Raw genomic sequence first — 19,363 nt, 5'->3', positions numbered from 1 at the left:
TGAGTAGCCCCATAAAGTACGTAAACAGATCTGATGTAGAGGCTAGTTAGATCTTTCTCTTTTGTAATGTTTCTATGATTTGTTAACTCAGGTATACTTGATTTAATGATTTGTCTTTATGCTTTTTAATGAGGTTAGATAATACTTGCTGTATAGATGTTACTGTTTGTGACTGAATTGGTAAAAAGGATGTAATTTTTCTGAGTAATGTAATTTAAATTGTCAGTTGTTATGGAAAGCCGAACTTAACTTCGAATATAATTTCAATATTGAAAAGGTCACTGTTAGTAATTTATCCAAAACAGTACCGCCTCCCTGACCAGGTCATACGTTTTTCAAAGACATTGAATTTTTCTTAATTGTTTTCATTTATCGGCCAAAAGGATTTCATGTACATTTCAAAGTAACGCGGCGAGCATTGCACCCCACTGAGCCTGCAGCTTGCATATTTTATTCTTCTTCATGAGAGACCAGAATATATCGCAATCCATAGTTGCTGCTTTAGAGGTAAGGCAATTTTATTTATTTATTATGTGCACAGGAACCAAAGTTACTAGTTTTCAACAGGGCCAGAGGATTTCGTGGGCTGAATGTATTTCGCGGTGACTGTATTTCTTTATTGGTACTGGGAGTTGTATTGCCGAATCAGTTTGTATAAAGTTTTTGTTAAAAATAACACAGAAAAGTACATCACTTGCAGTCACAGCAAGCTACACTGTAACTCCAGTTTTGTATGCATTCCCAGTTGAGGCTCCATTCAAAGAATTCCCAATCAGACATTTTTAAAAGAACGTTTCACATCTACAAATCAGTATGATGATGATGTTAGGTTTGTGGGGCGCTCAACTGCACGGTTATCAGCATCCGTACAGTCCCAAACTTTACACAGTCAAATGTCACCACTTTCACGAATGATGATGAGATGATGACAACACAAACACCCAGTTGCGGGACGGAGAAAATCCGCAACCCGGCCGGTAATCAAACCCGGGACCCCGTGATCCAGAGACACCAACGCTAGCCACTAGACCACGAGCTACAGGCACAATCAGTTATGCACCTAACAGTCATTTTTAAATTAACATATCTATTCTCAATCCAAAAAGAGCCAGACAACTCTCACAGAGATAATTCAACAAAAACTAGAAGCAGTATTGAAATTATACCTCTTAAATAACGTATGATATACAACGAAAATTTTCTGAAATAACGCAAAGTGCGGGTTAGTGAACACATTTTAGCGGCAGGTAACATTAACAAAATAAAATGTCAGTTGTCGTTCCACAATAAATTGTTCAAATGGCTCTGAGCACTATGGGACTTAACATCTTAGGTCATCAGTCCCCTAGAACTTAGAACTACTTAAATCTAACTAACATAAGGACATCACACACATCCATGCTCGAGGCAGGATTCGAACCTGCGGCCGTAGCGGTCGCGCAGTTCCAGACTGAAGCGCCTAGAGCCGCTCGACCACTCCGGGCGGCGTTCCACAATATCCAAGACTATTCTAATACAGTTTCCACTCGCAAAACTCTGTAAAGTGCGAACTATTGCTCAGAATAGCATCAAATTTGAGCGGAATGTTATCGAGGAAGGAGGAGAGGTTATGGAAACGAAACAAAACTTTACAAAAGTCTTACCACTTGATGGAGCTGATAGCGAAAAACATTCTAAATGGAAGTGGGTTCACGTCTGTTCCTCCGTTTGGATCTCAGTCGCCCGGCATAATCGTCTAAATGCAGGATCGCGCGTTGTCGGTAAAGCTCTTCTGCAAGAACGGTGACTGTCCGCCAGTAGTGCTGCAGAAGTTCCGGAAACTCGAGAGAATAAAAAAAAAGGTCTCATTGAAATGACTATTAAATTTGAAAATGCAAAGTCTTTTGAAGAGCAGCATCGCAAAGAGAGGAAGACAATCGATCCCATGTCAGTAGAAGGCGTAGCCGCAGCACTGCCGGAGGGACCTAGCGGAGGTGTACAAATATCCAGTGCGCGGGGAAATGCTCCAAATTTGGACATGCCTACGATCACTGTGCATAAAATTATACGGAACGTCCTGCATTACTTTCAGTACAAATTTACCCACATTCAGGAATTGCTTCATGCTGGACTGCCAAGAAGACAAACGTATGCTCTAGAATTTCTTGCTCGTATGGATGTGGGCAATGAATGCCCTTGGTACATTCTGTGGACAGTCGAAGTCCATTTACATCTCGAACAACATGTCAATACACAGAATTGAAGAATATGGGCAGCGGGAAATCCGCTCATATCATCACCATTCTTGAGAGATAACTGTGTGGTGTGGGTTTCAGGGACCTTTCATCGTAGGGCTATGTTTTTTGGAGGAGGTGGGTCCTGCAGGTCGAGTTACCTCTATCATTGTTGACAACCACTAGGAGAGTATTTTGCCAACCAAAGGTATTCCAATCCTTCAACAGGGCGGATGTATGAACAGGATAATTTTTATGCAAGATGGCACTTCTCCGGACGTCACATAGCCAGTGAAGCAGCTGCTGCATAGGCATTTTGGAAATGCTACAATTATGTCATCATTATGCTACAGCTTGGCAGTGCTGCCTGATCGTAATCCGTGTGACTCCTGGCTGTGGGGTTATCGCCGGCCGGAGTGCCGAGCGGTTCAAGGCGCTACATCCTCGAATCGCAGGACCGCTACGGCGCAGGTTCGAGTCCTGCCTCGGGCATAGATGTGTGTGATGTCCTTAGGTTAGGTAGGTTTAAGTAGTTCTAAGCTCTAGGGGACTGATGACTTCAGAAGTTAAGTCCAGTACTGCTCAGAGCCATTTGACCCATTTTTGTGGTCTTATCTGAAAGACGCTGTTTTTCAAAAATGTTCAAATGTGTGTGAAATCTTATGGGACTTAACTGCTAAGGTCATCAGTCCCTAAGCTTACACACTACTTAACCTAAACTATCCTAAGGACACACACACACATCCATGCCCGAGGGAGGATTCGAACCTCCACTGAGACCAGTCGCACAGTCCATGACTGTAGCCCCTAAGACCGCTCGGCTAATCCCGCGTGGCCCTCTAAAGCAGCAACGGAGTAGCGCGATATATTCTGGTCTCTCACAAAAAAAATATAAATATGCCAATTACACGCTCAACAGTGTGCAACGCTGGCCATAATACTTGAAATGCACATGAAATTCTTTTGGCTCTAAGCGAGAACATTTAAGAAAATTCTACTTCCTCGAAAAATATACGACCTGGACCGGGAGGCAGTACTAATTATGGTGAAATACTAACAGTCAATTTTTTTTACCAAAATTATATTGCCAGTTAATTTAGTCTCTTCAGAAACATCTGAAAATAGAAGCTGCATTACTCACAATTTATTCACAAACAATTAGATTTAAACAGCACGTATTATCTAACTTCATTAATCAAATATAAATGCAAGTCATCAAATTACACACAACTCTGTTAACAGATCTTGAAAGCATTACAAAAATGAAATATCTAACTAGCCTCTTTATCAAAATGGTTAACGTACATTCTGGGTTTATAAATTATCAGCCAATTTATCTATGCTAAGGCGCTGGCAAGAACAGAAATCATAATTATTGAACATCTTTACCATATTTGCCTGAAGACTTCTGCTTCCATGTTCAACAATAGTGACATACCTACATTAATGTAACTCTTGGTGGCTCCACACAGCACACTCCAAAGACTGCCCACTCCATCGTCTTTCCCTCACAGACAGCTACCTACAACTGTGCGCCGAATGCTCTCTTACTCCAACAAAGCGGTACAGTACCTTTGCCTCTGCGGTCGCGCACAATCAATGCTCCGCATTATCGAGCCTATCAGAGACATTCATCTTTCACAGTATCCTAGTTTCACTTTAATTTATTAATGTTCTTATCTTGTTCTGGTGCCACATACAAGTGTGCCCCAGTATACTCCTCTCAGTGGGAAAATTTTGGTAATTCTTTTTTTTCTCCTTGCTTCCATAACATTTGCCGCTTCTTCCATAATATTCCGTTCAAATTTGATATCATTCTTAGCAACGGTGCTCCATTTCCAGCGTTGTGTATCTGGAACTTCAATATATAAGCATTCGGTACTATAAAAGACTAATGCATAATAGTAGAAAATTGTATGCCAGGGGGAAAAAGGGAAAATGCTAAACTAATTTCATTTTCCGAAACTCGATATCTCTTTCATTATGGAGCGATGTAACTCAGTTTATCAAACAGACAAATGGGAACTCAAAAAATATGTAGCATAATTGTTCTGAAAGCATGAGAGCATAGTGGCTCATGATGAAGTGCGAACAAGTATGGTAACATTAATTTTAGAGTGAAGTAGACCAGCAGGTCTCATCATTCGTGACAAGGTATTCGATATGTAGCTGCATGGCAGTGTTGAAGTATTGCGACGTTTCGATAGATGTCATGCACATCATCTTCTGGCGAGAAAGTCGAGGTAGTCAGAAGGTGTTAAGCGTCTAAACGGTGTGACAGAAGATGGTGAGTACGATATTATCGAAACGGCATGGTAGTCACAAGATGATGAGTACCACACACGACAAAATGTTGTGGTAGTCAGATCAGTCAATATCGCGAAATTTCATGGTTGCCACCAGACTTGAAATCTGAGTTCTTTCCTTTTGCTGTACACATTCAAACGTGGCTGCAGGTTTATATATCGTTAATAATGTTTTACTACGTTGTATCATTGTAAAACAATCTTTGGTCGAATAAATGATTAACTAATAAGCAATTCAGTTGGTAATTACTCTTAACAGACTGACAAGAAATACACTAGACTGCTCGTACAACTTCTATAGGGGTCAGGATGTGATCCCAGATGTGGCCCGTGGATCCTCTGATAGTATATCATGGTGGATCACTGGCCCACGCCAGAATTTGGGCCGTGGATGTGGTGGTGGCAGGAAACGTACGGCAAGCAGCTACCGAATCCAATTCGTTACATAATTGAAAAAAAAAATTATTTACCAAAGTTATGTATACAAAGTTACTTGACCTGATCGTAATAATATGTTTGCCATTCAGGCAGGTAAACAGCAAACAGGTTGCAGAACATGTACGCAGCTAGAGCCTGCAGGACTATAGCTCCACAGTTGCTGAGCTTGTATTGAGAGAGAGCCCCAGTTCAATATCCTCCACTTAGCAAACAAACAGTTAACCTGTTAGAGGCTCTGGCAATCGACAATTATCTGGCCCACTGTCTTGGTTATATATTACATGAACAAACACATCTCAGTACTACCCCTCTTCCAAACTCCACTTTATCCTCACTGTTGTCCAGATGTTTTCCACACGGTCTGCTGCTTTATACTCCAATACTTTCCTATATCTATCTATTTTATTGTGATTGCCTTTGTACGTAATTTATTCTGTTGGTGCACTAGTCAGTTCTGTATTTTACTCTATGTATCAACTTCCGTATGTAGTATCTCTTCAATTTATTAATTAATATTGTTGTAATGTACTAATTTTATCGAATTGGGACTATTAGTTTAATTTAAACTGTTAAAAAGGCACTGTTTTTCAAGATCCATATTTAAATTTTTTCGTTGTTTGTTCAGTGCACTTTTATTTACTGTATAACTTTTTCTACTTTTTAATTGCATTGCCGTTACACTGCCAAAGTTGGGATTTACTGTGTCTTTGGGGCTCAGTCCAGGTGAGTAACATTTTTTCCAGTGTTGTTTACAAATGTTGTAACTTCTTTAACAACAGTCAGTTAAAGTCTCGTGCGACATGTAAGCCGAGACAGGTTAACTAAATGAAGAAAATCTGTAAAGCATTCCCAGTATTGTATTCTTCATTTATAATTACATTGATCCACCGAGAAATGACGGGAAAGTTAGTCAACATCCCTTGTTACAATACTCCTTTGCACGTATCAGCTACAAGGATGGAGCCGTGAGTGGTTAGGTGAATGTTTGCCTCTCTGCTGACAGGTAGCTATGGGCGTGTGGCACGTCACAGTTTTGCCCCCCCCCCCCCCCCGTCGCCCCCCAACCCCCTCATCCACACGTCGGCAAGCTACGAGTGCTGGAATCCGTAGCATCTAATGTTCATGTAGCCATAGATGCCTTACTCAAGCGATATACCACCAGCGAGGAATGACAGCAGCAGCTCTTCGTGGTTTGGTTCCTCCCTGGTTGCAGTAACAAGTAATCGGAATGGAACGTATTTTGTTTTAAACACAAGTTTTTTGCTGCACTGTTTCTTTACTTACTCATACTGATGTATGGTGCTCGACGAGTTCGTTTTGACGCTTTGCCATTATCAAGTGTACGTCTTCGCTGGTACGACGAGGTCCATATGGCATATTGAAGCGACAATGTCGGTTGCCTTTCTGGGATGTTACGAATACTGTCTCTATGACTTATTTTAGAAGCTAGATTAAGAAAAGGCAAACCAACGTTTCTATCATTTGTAGACTTAGAGAAAGCTTTTGACAATGTTGACTGGAATATTCTCTTTCAAATTTTGAAGGTGTAAGGGGTAAAATACAGGGAGCGAAAGGCTATTTACAATTTGTACAGAAACCAGATGACAGTTATAAGAGTGGACGGTCATGAAAGGGAAGCAATGAATGGAAAGGGAGTGAGACAGGGTTGTACCCTCTCCCCGATGTTGTTTAATCTGTATATTGAGCAAGCACTAAACGAAACAAAAGAAAAATTCGGAGAAGGTATTAAAATCCATGGAGAAGAAATAAAAGCTTTAAGGTTCGCCGATGACATTGTAATTCTGTCAGAGACAGCAAAGGACTTGGAAGAGCAGTTGAACGGAATGGACAGTGTCTTGAAAGGAGGATATAAGATGAACATCAACAAAAGCAAAACGAGGATAATGGAATGTAGTCGAATTAAGTCGGGTGATGCTGAGGGAATTAGATTAGGAAATGAGACACTTAAAGTAGTAAAGGAGTTTTGCTATTTGGGGAGCAAAATAACTGATGGTGGTCGAAGTAGAGAGGATATAAAATGTAGACTGGCAATGGCAAGGAAAGCGTTTCTGAAGAAGAGAAATTTGTTAATATCGAGTACAGATTTAAGTGGCAGGAAGTCGTTTCTGAAAGTATTTGTATAGAGTGTAACCAGGTATGGAAGTGACACATGGACGGTAAATAGTTTGGACGAGAAGAGAATAGAAGCTTTCGAAATGTGGCGCTACAGAAGAATGCTGAAGATTAGATGGGTAGATCACATAACTAATGAAAAGGTACTGAATAGGATTGGGGAGGAGTTTGTGGCCCAAATTGACTAGAAGAATGGATCGGTTGGTAGGACATGTTCTGAGGCGTCAAGGTGTCACCAATTTAGTATTGGAGGGCAGCTTGGAGGGTAAAAATCGTAGAGGGAGACCAAGAGATGAATACACTAAGCAGATTCAGAAGAATGTAGGCTGCAGTACGTACTGGGAGATGAAGAGGCTTGCCCAGGATAGAAGAGCATGGAGAGCTGCATCAGACCAGTCTCAGAATGGAAGACCACAACAACAACAAACTATCACGTTATTTGTACGTGTACCTTTTACCTGCACAATCTTGTAAACATATTTTTTCACAGCTGGAGCCGAAGCCGTCAGAAAGCTGTCCAAGAATAACTTTACAAGATCGCGCATATAAAAAGGAAACATATAGTTAACATGAGCGCTTCATACCAAAACGACGACCACATTAACGTTCCAAGATGCCATATGGATCACCTCATACCAGCTAAGATGTACACTTGATAAGTGCAAATCCTGAAACGAGCTCGTCTTGTCGCGTGTATAACTACGAGTAAATAAGCAGATAGCGCAGCAAAAATCCTATATTTAGAATAAAATATGTCGTTATTCGACTTTACGCAGGTTGCGGGCTCACTAGAAAGAATATTGCGGGATATAATGTGTTATAGCTGCAGTACCTTGCGTGACCGAAGATGATGGCATGTACTAAACACAGGCGATGGTCCGCAACAGTGTTGGCTCATACAGGACAGGTAACATTGACAACATATCTGGGTAACAGGCCAGGTGAAGCTCGAACTCAGGCACAGCTAGGAATATGCCTGGAGACAGCATGTAGAAACCGAGCAGGCAATCCAGTTACGTCGAGGCATTGATCGCGAGCAGGCCTCTGTGCAAGCGGTAGTCCACAGTTGCTATCAACAATGTATTGCAGATGGCTGCAACATTTTGTGTTGCCAGCGGTTCCATCTGGTGTAGGTTGTGTCATACAGGATACCGTATGCACGTAGATACTGCTAGATAGAATAAACATCTGAGGGTTTGATTTTGGGGTGCGGCCAAAACATTATGACCACCTGCTTCATACACTATGTGATCAAAAGTATCCGGAAACCCCCAAAAACATACGTTTTTCATATTAGGTGCATTGTGCTGCCACCTACTGCCAGGTACTTCATATCAGGGACCTCAGTAGGCATTAGACATCGTGAGAGAACAGATTAGGGCGCTCCGCTGAACTCATGGACTTCGAACGTGGTCAGGGAATTGGGTGTCACTTGTATCATGCGTTTGTACGCGAGATTTCCACACTCCTCAACATCCTTAGGTCCACTGTTTCCGATCTGATAAAGAGAAGGGACACGTACAGCACAAAAGCGTAGAGGCCGACCTCGTCTGTTGACTGACAGGGCCTAGCGGTTCTAGGCGCTCAGTCCGGAACCGCGCGGCTGCTACGGTCGCAGGTTCGAATCCTGCCTCGGGCATGGATGTGTGTGGTGTCTTTAGGTTAGTTAGGTTTAAGTAGTTCTAAGTTCTAGGGGACTGATGACCACAGATGTTAAGTCCCATAGTGCTCCGAGCCATTAGAACCATTTGACTGACAGGGATTGCCGACAGCTGAAGAGGATCGTAATGTGTAATAGGCAGACATCTATCCAGACCATCACACAGGTAATCCAAACCGCATCACGATCCACTGAAAGTACTATGACAGTTAGGCGGGAGGTAAGAAAACTTGTATTTCATGGTCGAGCGGCTGCTCATGAGCCACACATCACGCCGGTAAATGCCAAACGACGCCTCGCTTGGTATAAGGAGCGTAAACATTGGACGATTGAACAGTGGAAAAGCGTTGTGTGTAGTGACGAATCACGGTAAACAATGTGGCGATCCGATGGTAGGGTATCGATATGGCGAATGCTCGTTGAACGTCATCTGCAAGCGCGCGTAGTGCCAAAAGTAAAATTTGGAGTTGGTGGTCATGTTTTTCATGGAGGGGACCGGCACTCCCTGTTGTTTTGGGTGGCACTATCACAGCACAGGCCTACATTGATGTTTTAAGCATGTTTTTGCTTTGCACTGTTGAAGAACCATTCTGGGATGACGATTGCCTCTTTCAACCCGATCGAGCGCCTGTTCATAATGCACGGCCTGTGGCGGAGTGGTTACACTACAATAACATCCATGTAATGGAGTGGCCTGCACAGAGTCCTGACCTGAATGCTATAGAACACCTTTGGGATGATTTGGAACGCCGGCTTCGTGCCAGGCCTCAGCGACCGACATCAATAACTCTCCTCAGTGCAGCACTCCATGAAGAATGGGCTGCCATTCCCCAAGAAACCTTCCAGAACCTGACTGAACTTATGCCTGGGAGAGCGGAAACTGTCATCAAGGCTTAGGGTGGGCCAATACCATACTGAATTCCAGCATTGCCGATGGAGGGCGCAACGAGCTTGTAAGTAATTTTCATCCAGATGTTCGGATACTTTTGATTACATAGTGTAGCTTGTCCGTCATTGGAACGAAGTGTCTCACTGATACTGCCTATCAGGGACCCGACAGTTTGTTGGTAAGTCTGTGGAGTTACGTGGCGTTAGGTGCCTACGCGCACGTCATGTAACTCGCATAAATAGACGCCCACTGATTTGTGTACGCGGCCATGGCGCCCGATAGCGACTCAGATTTGTTGTATAGTATTTACATCAGGCGAACTTGGTCGCCGAGACATCAATGTGAGTTCAGTATAATGCTCCTCAAACCACTGTCGCACGGTTCCGGCTGTGAGACACGGAAAGTTATGTTGCTGAAAGGTGACATTGCTTTCGAGGAAGATATCAAATATCAGAGGACGAGGGCGGTTTGCAGCTGTCAGCATGTCTTCGATCACTACCACACGGCACAGGCAAGCGCAGGATAATGTCCCACATACCGTGATACTGCTCCTACCAGCCTGCGTCCATGGTACTGTACATGTTTGGACTCACCGTTCGCCTCGGTGACGTCGTTTGTGGAGACGTCCATCGACCTAGTGTAAAATGAAAAAAATGTGATTCATCTTGAATAGCCGACACTTTTTTATTGATCGACCGTTCTGTGCCTACTGCATTCACAGTAGACGATGCCGTTGGGTTAACACGTTAACACATAGGGGTGCTGCTTCGGAGCTCCATGCTCAATAGGATACGATGAACGGTGTGCTCTGAAACATTTGTATATGAACAGCACTCGGCTCTTTCGGCAGAGATGACACAGACCATCATCTATCGTACTTTACAGAGGAGACAAGCCTCCGAACCACAGGTTCTGTGAAGAGCCGTGGACATCCAACCATTTAGCGCCTAGTAAATGGTTTCGCTGTCCTTTTACCTATTTCCGTAGATTCTCACGACACTAGTATGTGAAAATTAGACCAGCATCTTAGTTTTTGAGATACTCGTTTACAGGCTCTGCGTAACAATAATCTTCTCATTGTGAAGCTCATCTCATTGGATTTCCCTATCTTTCCCCGTCCGTATTACCTCCGCTTACATACTTTTTTTGTGACCGAGTCCGTGTACACAAAGCCACCAGGTGGCGTCCACTGTTGCGGTGGGCAGTAGTCATAATGTTTTGGCTCATCAGTGTGTGTGAGCTGCCTGATTAGTATTTGTCAAATGGTAGCACTCCTACCCTAGAACTCACAGCAGGCTGGATTATCAGGTCATCGACTGTGGGTGGTGATGACCATATATGTCTCAGTTGTCAAATTTAGTCAACTACTCCAGCAGCCTTGTCGAAGCTACAAGATTTCACAACTTCGCCTTTCAGGGTTGCTGGCTGGCCACTTCCTATTTGTCAGCACCCTGAATGAATGCTATAGCACTCTGAATTTAGCTCTACTGTGCCTTGACTTAAGGCTGATGACCGCATCTCTCGCTATAATGTCGTTCTCTTGATTGATGAGGGAACAGTTCGTTACCGTGTCAGAGCCATGGCGTGACATTTATTTGTCGCAGCACATTACTGCACAACTGATTTTCTGCTTCGAACTGTGTCCTTACGGTGGAACAAATGTCAATGTGCTGTATGTACTCGACGGGAGATGACGAGCAATTTTTGGAAACGTTTTCCTGCACCCTGTCACTTAGAATTTTGGACACAGGATTTTGTGTCCATACCATATGACCCAGTGGTGAAGGTCACCTTCAGTTTAATACGATTCGAAGCAACAAACGTATTTTTATTTTATTACACGGATAAAAATGTAGGTTGAGGGAAAGAATATAGGCACAGCAAACATATTATGGAACTTAAAATAGGAGACCCAACTTTCATCAATTCCGCAGTTACAGATAATGCAACTTGAGTTGGCTAGCGTAAGGTGCGTGAAATATATTCCGGGCCAGTTTTACTTCGCTCATCCTGTATTTACGCTTCCCGTTTTTCACGAGTCTTCACTAGCTCGACCGACGAGGAAACATCACCAACTTGACTTCATATTTTAAGGTCAAAGATATCACCCCCAGTAATCGATGGCGCGCAAAAATTGATGCCATAGTTCTGATAGTACGCAGTTATGACCCTCTGAATGTGCAGCTTTTAAGCTTCGCGCCCGCTCGTTGTTTATCACTCGCTCCGACCCACTTCAATCGATTAACGCCCTAATGGGAAATACTGTAAGGCGGAGTGAGTAAGAGGTTCGTTTTCATAATCAGAATTTAATTATTAACATCGCTGTGCGTTATTTTCTTTGGATTGACACGGTTGAAGTAAAGGAGTTGCATTTTTATTCAAAGTGACTGGCATGATTAAATTGTACATCGAAAATGATTAACTCAATTTCGCAGTTGCTTTAGGTTTCTTCATTTTGATTTTGCGGCCTAGTATTCAATATATATGTTTGTGATGTTGACATATTAGGTCCTGATTTCACGTAAAAATACAAAACAAGGTTTTGCCGAACTAAGTCTCAAACACGTTCGACAGATGTGTTCCTCTCCTTGTTAATCTTCCCCCGCCTTCAACATCCCGCAGACAGGAGGGCGCTGCACAGTACTTGGCGTAGAGAATTAGGCAGCTACAGTTGGGCAGAGCGAGTGAAAAACAAGCGGTGTACGCGTAGTTCAAAAGCTGCACATTCGCAATGTCATAGTTGTGTAATATAGAATTTTAGTCCAAATTTTTGCGCAGGATTAATTTCTGTGGCTGTCATCTTACAAGTCTGCTTTCTCTCCTTAAAACACGAGGTCAAGTGGGTGATGTTTCTTTACGAATGCAAGAACATATTTGCCGTAAACAAATCATCCACTGCCATTGAGTCGATTGTCGTTAAATTCTAAGGAGAAGTCTCCCTCTAATGCGCTATAGAAAACAGTTCTTCGGTAGTTCAATCGACATCGACGCTGTTTCGTCGAACCTGTATTTTGATGGATGATTTATTTTAAGCCGGAACCAAATTATAATACGTTTAGCCTTTCCAAAATACAGTAGTTCTTGAAATACAATTTTTACAATGCTAAAGAAGTAGAAATCTTAATGTAACGAATTAGTATTTAACAAGATTAATGCCAATGTGATTTATGATCTAGGGATTTTTTTTCGTCAGTATTAAATGCTGACAATTCTTAAACAAGCTCGGATCATTGGAAGGCATATTTGTAGTCCAACGTGCTACAGTGCCCTGAGGCACCTCGCACAGTGTTTCCCTTGGTTCACACAGTCAATGCGGATCCCATATCACTGCCTAGTTTTCCTACTACTGTACTATGCAGGCAATGTCCGAGTATTTGTTGTAGGACAGGGTAATAACAATTCCCTTGCAGCGACACTTCGAGACGAAATCCCAGTATTTTCTGCAGGCTACAATTAGTTACCACTCGTCTTGCTTCTGTGCTGCAGAAGGGCTCAGTCTAGCGTGTGGAATTTTGACATAAACCCTCTTAACTGTTACTTTCGCTTCGGGTGATATTGTGAAACACCTACACGTCAGCAACAGCAGTTAATTCCAAAACAGCACACATTTTTAGTCTCACAGGAGATATATACCTTTATGACGCAGTGAAATATCGTCTTATCTTGTACTAATGCCCCCTACAGCTCTAGCTCAGACTTTCACATGCTACCTGACCCTTCATGACATGTAAAACACTGAAGAATATATCTCTAAGCATTTGAAACACCTCATGATCCAATGCCTAGGCCAGTGTTTTATAACCAGAAGAGTCCATAGATTCCCATATGTGATGCATAAGTGAAAAATGGTTCAAATGGCTCTGAGCACTATGGGACTCAACTGCTGAGGTCATTAGTCCCCTAGAACTTAGAACTAGTTAAACCTAACTAACCTAAGGACATCACAAACATCCATGCCCGAAGCAGGATTCGAACCTGCGACCGTAGCGGTCTTGCGGTTCCAGACTGCAGCGCCTTTAACCGCACGGCCACTTTGGCCGGCCGATGCATAAGTGACTTGCTTGTACTTTTCCTCAATAGGTAAGAAACAGTTTCGGTCTTTTCAAGGATATAATTACTACGTTGGTTCGCTGTTTGCATCCCGACGTTCACGAATGTTCTTGGAGTACCGAATTGTGAACAAAACCAGAACTGCTATCTACAAATACATACAAATACGCAAATGCACTGAAAACATTGGAAAGTGTTACACCGTGAAGCACCAGTGCGATATTTACAAAAATTCGTGAGGATGTTAATCACTTAGTTGGGGTTTATCAACATTTGTCTTGACTTTCATCACATAATAGGTATTAAATCTTGAAACAGATTTTCCATTTGCCGATAGTGTCTGTCATAATCCATGGATACAAGTTCACTGTTATATTTGTTGAGGACGGGAAGTAAACACTTTTGGATCGTCATTATGAGGAATATTTGGTCATGTGTGAAAGATATGCTGTTAGCTCATGAAGACTGCTGACTGGAGGATGGTACGAAGGTACACATTTTCCCATCGGATCCCAAATATGCTGTATCGGTAAATGTTCATGGTGTAAACTGTAGTATTTTTCTTGCATTTGGTACACTGTTCATGACAACAGCGTTTTACCATTGTTACTACATAGCACTGAGCACTCAATCTCCAACCAACAACAACCGAATCAATCCTGTTGTGATACCTTATTTCCCCATACCGTGAGTCCAGGAGTTGTATGGTTCTCGAGAATCACTGCGTCCTATAACCTTATATCAGGTCGTCTACAGACGCGTTATGGTGAAACAGAAGTGAGGCCCATCACTTTGTGGTCACTAAATCTATACCACTCATGTCTGTGTTGTCTGTAGATCGTATCAGTGGTAAACGACGCATGGAAATTCGAGATCTCAATCCAGCTTCCTGGTATCTGTTATCTTCTCTCGACATTTGGTGATGATACCTCGTCTGTAACCTCTGCCCGGATTGCGAATGGTTTTATCCGTCTATTCGTCACAGCATACGACCTTCTCGTGACGTAGTTCTTCTAGACTAGCCTGTCCTTATTTTTCTTACCACGTGTCCTGAGTCAATATCATCACCCCCCGTTCTACACTCATGGCACTACAGCGAACTGCCTGGGCGTTCTGTCCGTGCGATACTCCCATGCCTTTCACGCCAATAATTCGACCTGTCTCAAGTCCGAAAGATGATGGGCACCACGTACCAGTCGTCTGACCACGCTGTGTTGCGAACCTCAACTAACGCTAGACAGGCTTAGTAGCCATGATGAACTCAAAACATTCTCCATGTGTATTAGGTTGACGCACAAGTTCGTAGCGTTTTTCTGTAAGTTTAATTAGCGTCACAGACACATATAACAGAGACAAGAGTCATGAATAATATATTCTCCCTCACTGTTTACAACAGTCTGCCAACGCTGGGTTAACTCTTTGATTCTGCGACTGTAGAGGTCACGTGGCTGCGACACGAAGAGGTCATCGAGCCATATTCGGAGAGAATTTTCATCCGGAAAGGCAGTTCCATGAATGTTGTTCGATAGAGAGAGCGCATCACTCCACGCTGTCTTTCTAGGTGTTGATATTGGATAGCGTCTGCAAGACGTCTCAGTTGTTGACAATAAATGTCAGGAGTGATGGTTACACTTCATGGAGGCAATTAGTAATACACCACACCATCGCTTTTCCACCAGATTAGCCGAGCGATCTCAGGCGCTGCAGTCATGGACTGCGCGGCTGGTCCCGGCGGAGGTTCGAGTCCTCCCTCGGGCATGGGTGTGTGTGTTTGTCCTTAGGATAATTTAGATTAGGTAGTGTCTAAGCTTAGGGACTGATGACCTCAGCAGTTAAGCCCCATAAGATTTCACAAACATTTGAACATTTTTTCCACCAGATACGTAACATTATCTTTTCTGGATGCACGCAGGTCTTTGCAGGGGGAATTTCTTTTTTGTTTGGGCTCAGTCATTCCTTTCTTTTCCGTATGTTAGCGTAAAGATACCGTTTCCCGTCATCACTAGTGATACAGGATAGGAATGTTTGGTGTTGTTCACGAGGCAACTGATAACGAGCCAGCAGAATAGCACATATGCCCACCTGATGATTTCTGTGATTTTGGCTTAGAGAATGCGGTACCCATACATTCGATTTTTGAACCTTCCGCATTGCATGCAAATGTAGCATGATGGCGGAATGATCACAGTTCATCACATTTGCTAGTTCTCGATTACACTCCTGTGGAGCGTTGTACATTAATGCGTTTAAATAATCTTCATCAAATTCCGAATGTCTTCCTGAACGTGGAGGATCACCAATGCCAAAACGATCCTTTTTAAAATGAGAAATCGCTTTTCTTGCCATGCTCTCCACTGTCATTATGCTCATACACGACGATAATGTCTCTGGCTGCCTCCACTGCTCTCACCCCTCTACTGAACTCAAACAGAAAAATATGTCGAAAATGTTTTGATTTCTGCACTTAGCACTCCGTTTTCTAGATTGAACAACTCCACTCACTATCTCCAAATGACAAAATGACAATATGTATACTCAAAGAGCAACAGTGAACTACGAACAAAAAAGACAATCGATAAATAAATCCACAGAAACCGGAATACCAACACACAAAACAAAAACTCAAAGAACTAATGGACCAACCCAATAGAAATTTTTTTCCTGCATTCAAAATAATCTCGTTGATGGTTAAGGAAGACGAGAATATAACTGTCAAAGGTGAATGAAATTAGGTAGAGGGTAAAGGAAGAGAAGGAAAAATAGTAGGATGATGTCGAACAGTGAAAGGGACGAAAAGTAAGCTACTTGGAAGAATTTTGCAGGGAGCATAATTTATCATCGCTAATACTGGGTTTACTAATCATGATAGAAGGTTCTGTATGTGGAAGGGACATGGAATCACAAGAGAGTGGTTATATGATGATGTCACACAGATATCTAAACCAGTTTGTAGAATGTAAAATATTTTCAGTAATAGACGTGAGCTCTATACCTACAACCGATAAACTAAAGAAACCAGAGGCCACTGAGACTTTCATAGGGAGCGTTACACGACGCTGGACTGAAACAGGGAAAAGGAATAGAATTGAGGGTGGGAAGGTAGTTTTGAGAGAAGAAATAGGGAGGGCAGCAGAGGAACACATAGGTAAAAAGACAACGCCTAGTATAAGTCTGTGGATAACATCAGGAGATGCTGAATCTAATTGACGAAATGTGAAGAGACAGAAACAATAAAACTGAAGCAATCGAAAGGAAATACATACGTCTAAACACGAGACTGGTAGAAGTGCCAAACGGCTAAGCAGCAATGGCACGAGTATAAAAGCAAGACTGTAGAATAATGCACAATTAGGGCAAAGACAGATGCTGCTTACAGGAAAATTAGCCCTTTGGAGAGAAGAAAAGCAGCAGAGAGATCAGATGGCAAGCAAAGAACGGAAGATTGAAAGGTGCAAGAAACATATACATTCCAATGTACGAGAAACAAGCTTGAGAACAAAAGCGTAGGGACAGAGGAGGAAGTAGGTGAAGATGATACTAAGCGAAGTATCTGTTTTGAGTTGTCCAGCCCCCTCCTCCACAAGAAATCTCGCCCGGCGCCAAATGGCTCCACCACTCATTTTAAAAATTCAGACGCTGAAATCGATCTTACTTCGGTTTGCGTCTGCGAGCGGGACGAAAACATTCTTACTCGCTTGATAGAAGATTTATGAGTGCTTTTATTTCATTTTAGTGAATCGATTTAGTCGGTTTCCGATAGGAATATGTGGGAAAGCACTTGGCTTTGTTCACGAATGAGAAGACGTGGTGCATTGATTTGAAGTCTCATGCCATGCTTACTTGACTATCGATTATCATATTAAATTTGTCAGAAGTTGTATCCCGATCTCAGCCAGTTTTCTGTGCTTTTGACCAACCTTTCGCTTGGTCATATGAAAAACGTGTGAAGAAGAGTAATCACTGCGCGACTGCCCATGCTAGTTCGTTACTTAGTTATTTAATGTCCATTGTACTCCAAGCACGACTGTATGAGCATATTTACTGGCACCATTTGATAATAGCATGAGTTTAGGCAGGCAGACAGTACCAGTGTGTAGGATTATTAACGCGTTGAAAAACCAAACACATTTCGAATACTTCTCCTTGATTAAGTTCTTCAAGAGGGAAATAAATACGTCTGGGACAACTTCTTATTTGGGACTCATAAGCTCTTCGGCTTACCCATGTCATGATAGAATACCATGGTTCATTCCTGTGCGTAGTCGTGAATGATTCAGGTAGATTGTTAATAATAGATTAATGCTGGATTATCTTCCATCTTCCCTGAATCTGACCAAATTTCTCCTCACTTCTTCATCAGATTATTGAGTTGATTCGTTCTCATGTTTGGCCTCGTGATGACTGGGTGTTGTGTGATGTCCTTAGGTTAGTTAGATTTAAGTAGTTCTAAGTTCTAGGGGACTGATGACCATAGATGTTAAGTCCCACAGTGCTCAGAGCCATTTGAACCATTTTTTCGTTCTCTTGTAAATTGTCTCCACTCTAATTATTATCAGTAACGGACAGTTATTTTGTTTTTTCAAAGTTATTTTGTTCATTCCAAGTCAATTTTGTTCCCTGTGATAATCTCCGAGAGTTAATGAAACCAGTTTGCTAAGAATAGTTCTACCTGAAGTCACTTTCTTCGCTCCTCCTAAACTTCATCTCTCATAAAAAGGTAATGAAAGACTTGTGAAAGGCAGTGTTGATTGGGGAAGATGATCTTATATGCATATGATCCAAACTAACTACACGTTTGGTCTGGATCGAACACAGGAAGTGTTTCCATTGAGATAGTTCAAATTAGGGTTTCTCTTAATTCAAATCCAGATCGACTAGCATTGCATGCACGGGAGTAAGCATTCATAATAATGATGCATGATGTATTTGGCTTCAGGTAACTCAGTTTTGTATTCCTTTTTCAAACGGTAGACCGCTTACAATGGTTAACTAGGGTAGCACATGAGAAACAAAAACAATCATTTATTAGAAGAACGTACCCCAGAATGTATTCATCTTCTTTGTGAGAGGCGTGGAATTCATGCCGAAGTTTTTAAACTGGTTTAATAAATAAAGTAGATGATGACTAAGTAATGTAACTGAGGTTCAGTTTCGATTGCAGTTAGTGAGTTTGTAAGTTGAATCTCTCCGAAGATAAACTCTTTGATTATCAATTGGACTAAAGTTCGACTCTGGGCGTTAACTGTCTGACGACTGGAAGTGGTCGGAAACTGTTGGTAACTTAGCTGAAACAGCTGGCAACTGGAGCGGGAATTGGAACTGAAACTGGAACTGCAGAGAACTGGACGAGTGCTGGCATGCAGCTGTTCAACTGTTGTTCCAAGCGTATTGACTGTGCATGTTAGGTGCACGCATTCAGTAGTTGCTGATTTCCGCGTTATTGTGGTTGCAGACGTAACCAACGGCGGAAGAATGGACAATTTGAATGTTTTGTTGCGGAAGCATGAAAAAGTTCCTGGTGCATGCGCCATATAGGATGTGGCTGACCGTACTGTGTGTGGCGCTACGTTGACGCTGCCTGGTGTGTGCCGCTTCTAAGTCCCGCAGACACAGCACAAGCCAATGGCGCGGGCTGAGAGCAGCTGCTGCAGTGAGTCCATCACTTCAATGCAGG

Source organism: Schistocerca americana, chromosome 7, assembly GCF_021461395.2.
Source record: "Schistocerca americana isolate TAMUIC-IGC-003095 chromosome 7, iqSchAmer2.1, whole genome shotgun sequence".
NCBI classification, from domain to species: Eukaryota; Metazoa; Arthropoda; class Insecta; order Orthoptera; family Acrididae; genus Schistocerca; species Schistocerca americana.
This window is presented reverse-complemented; position numbering follows the sequence as displayed.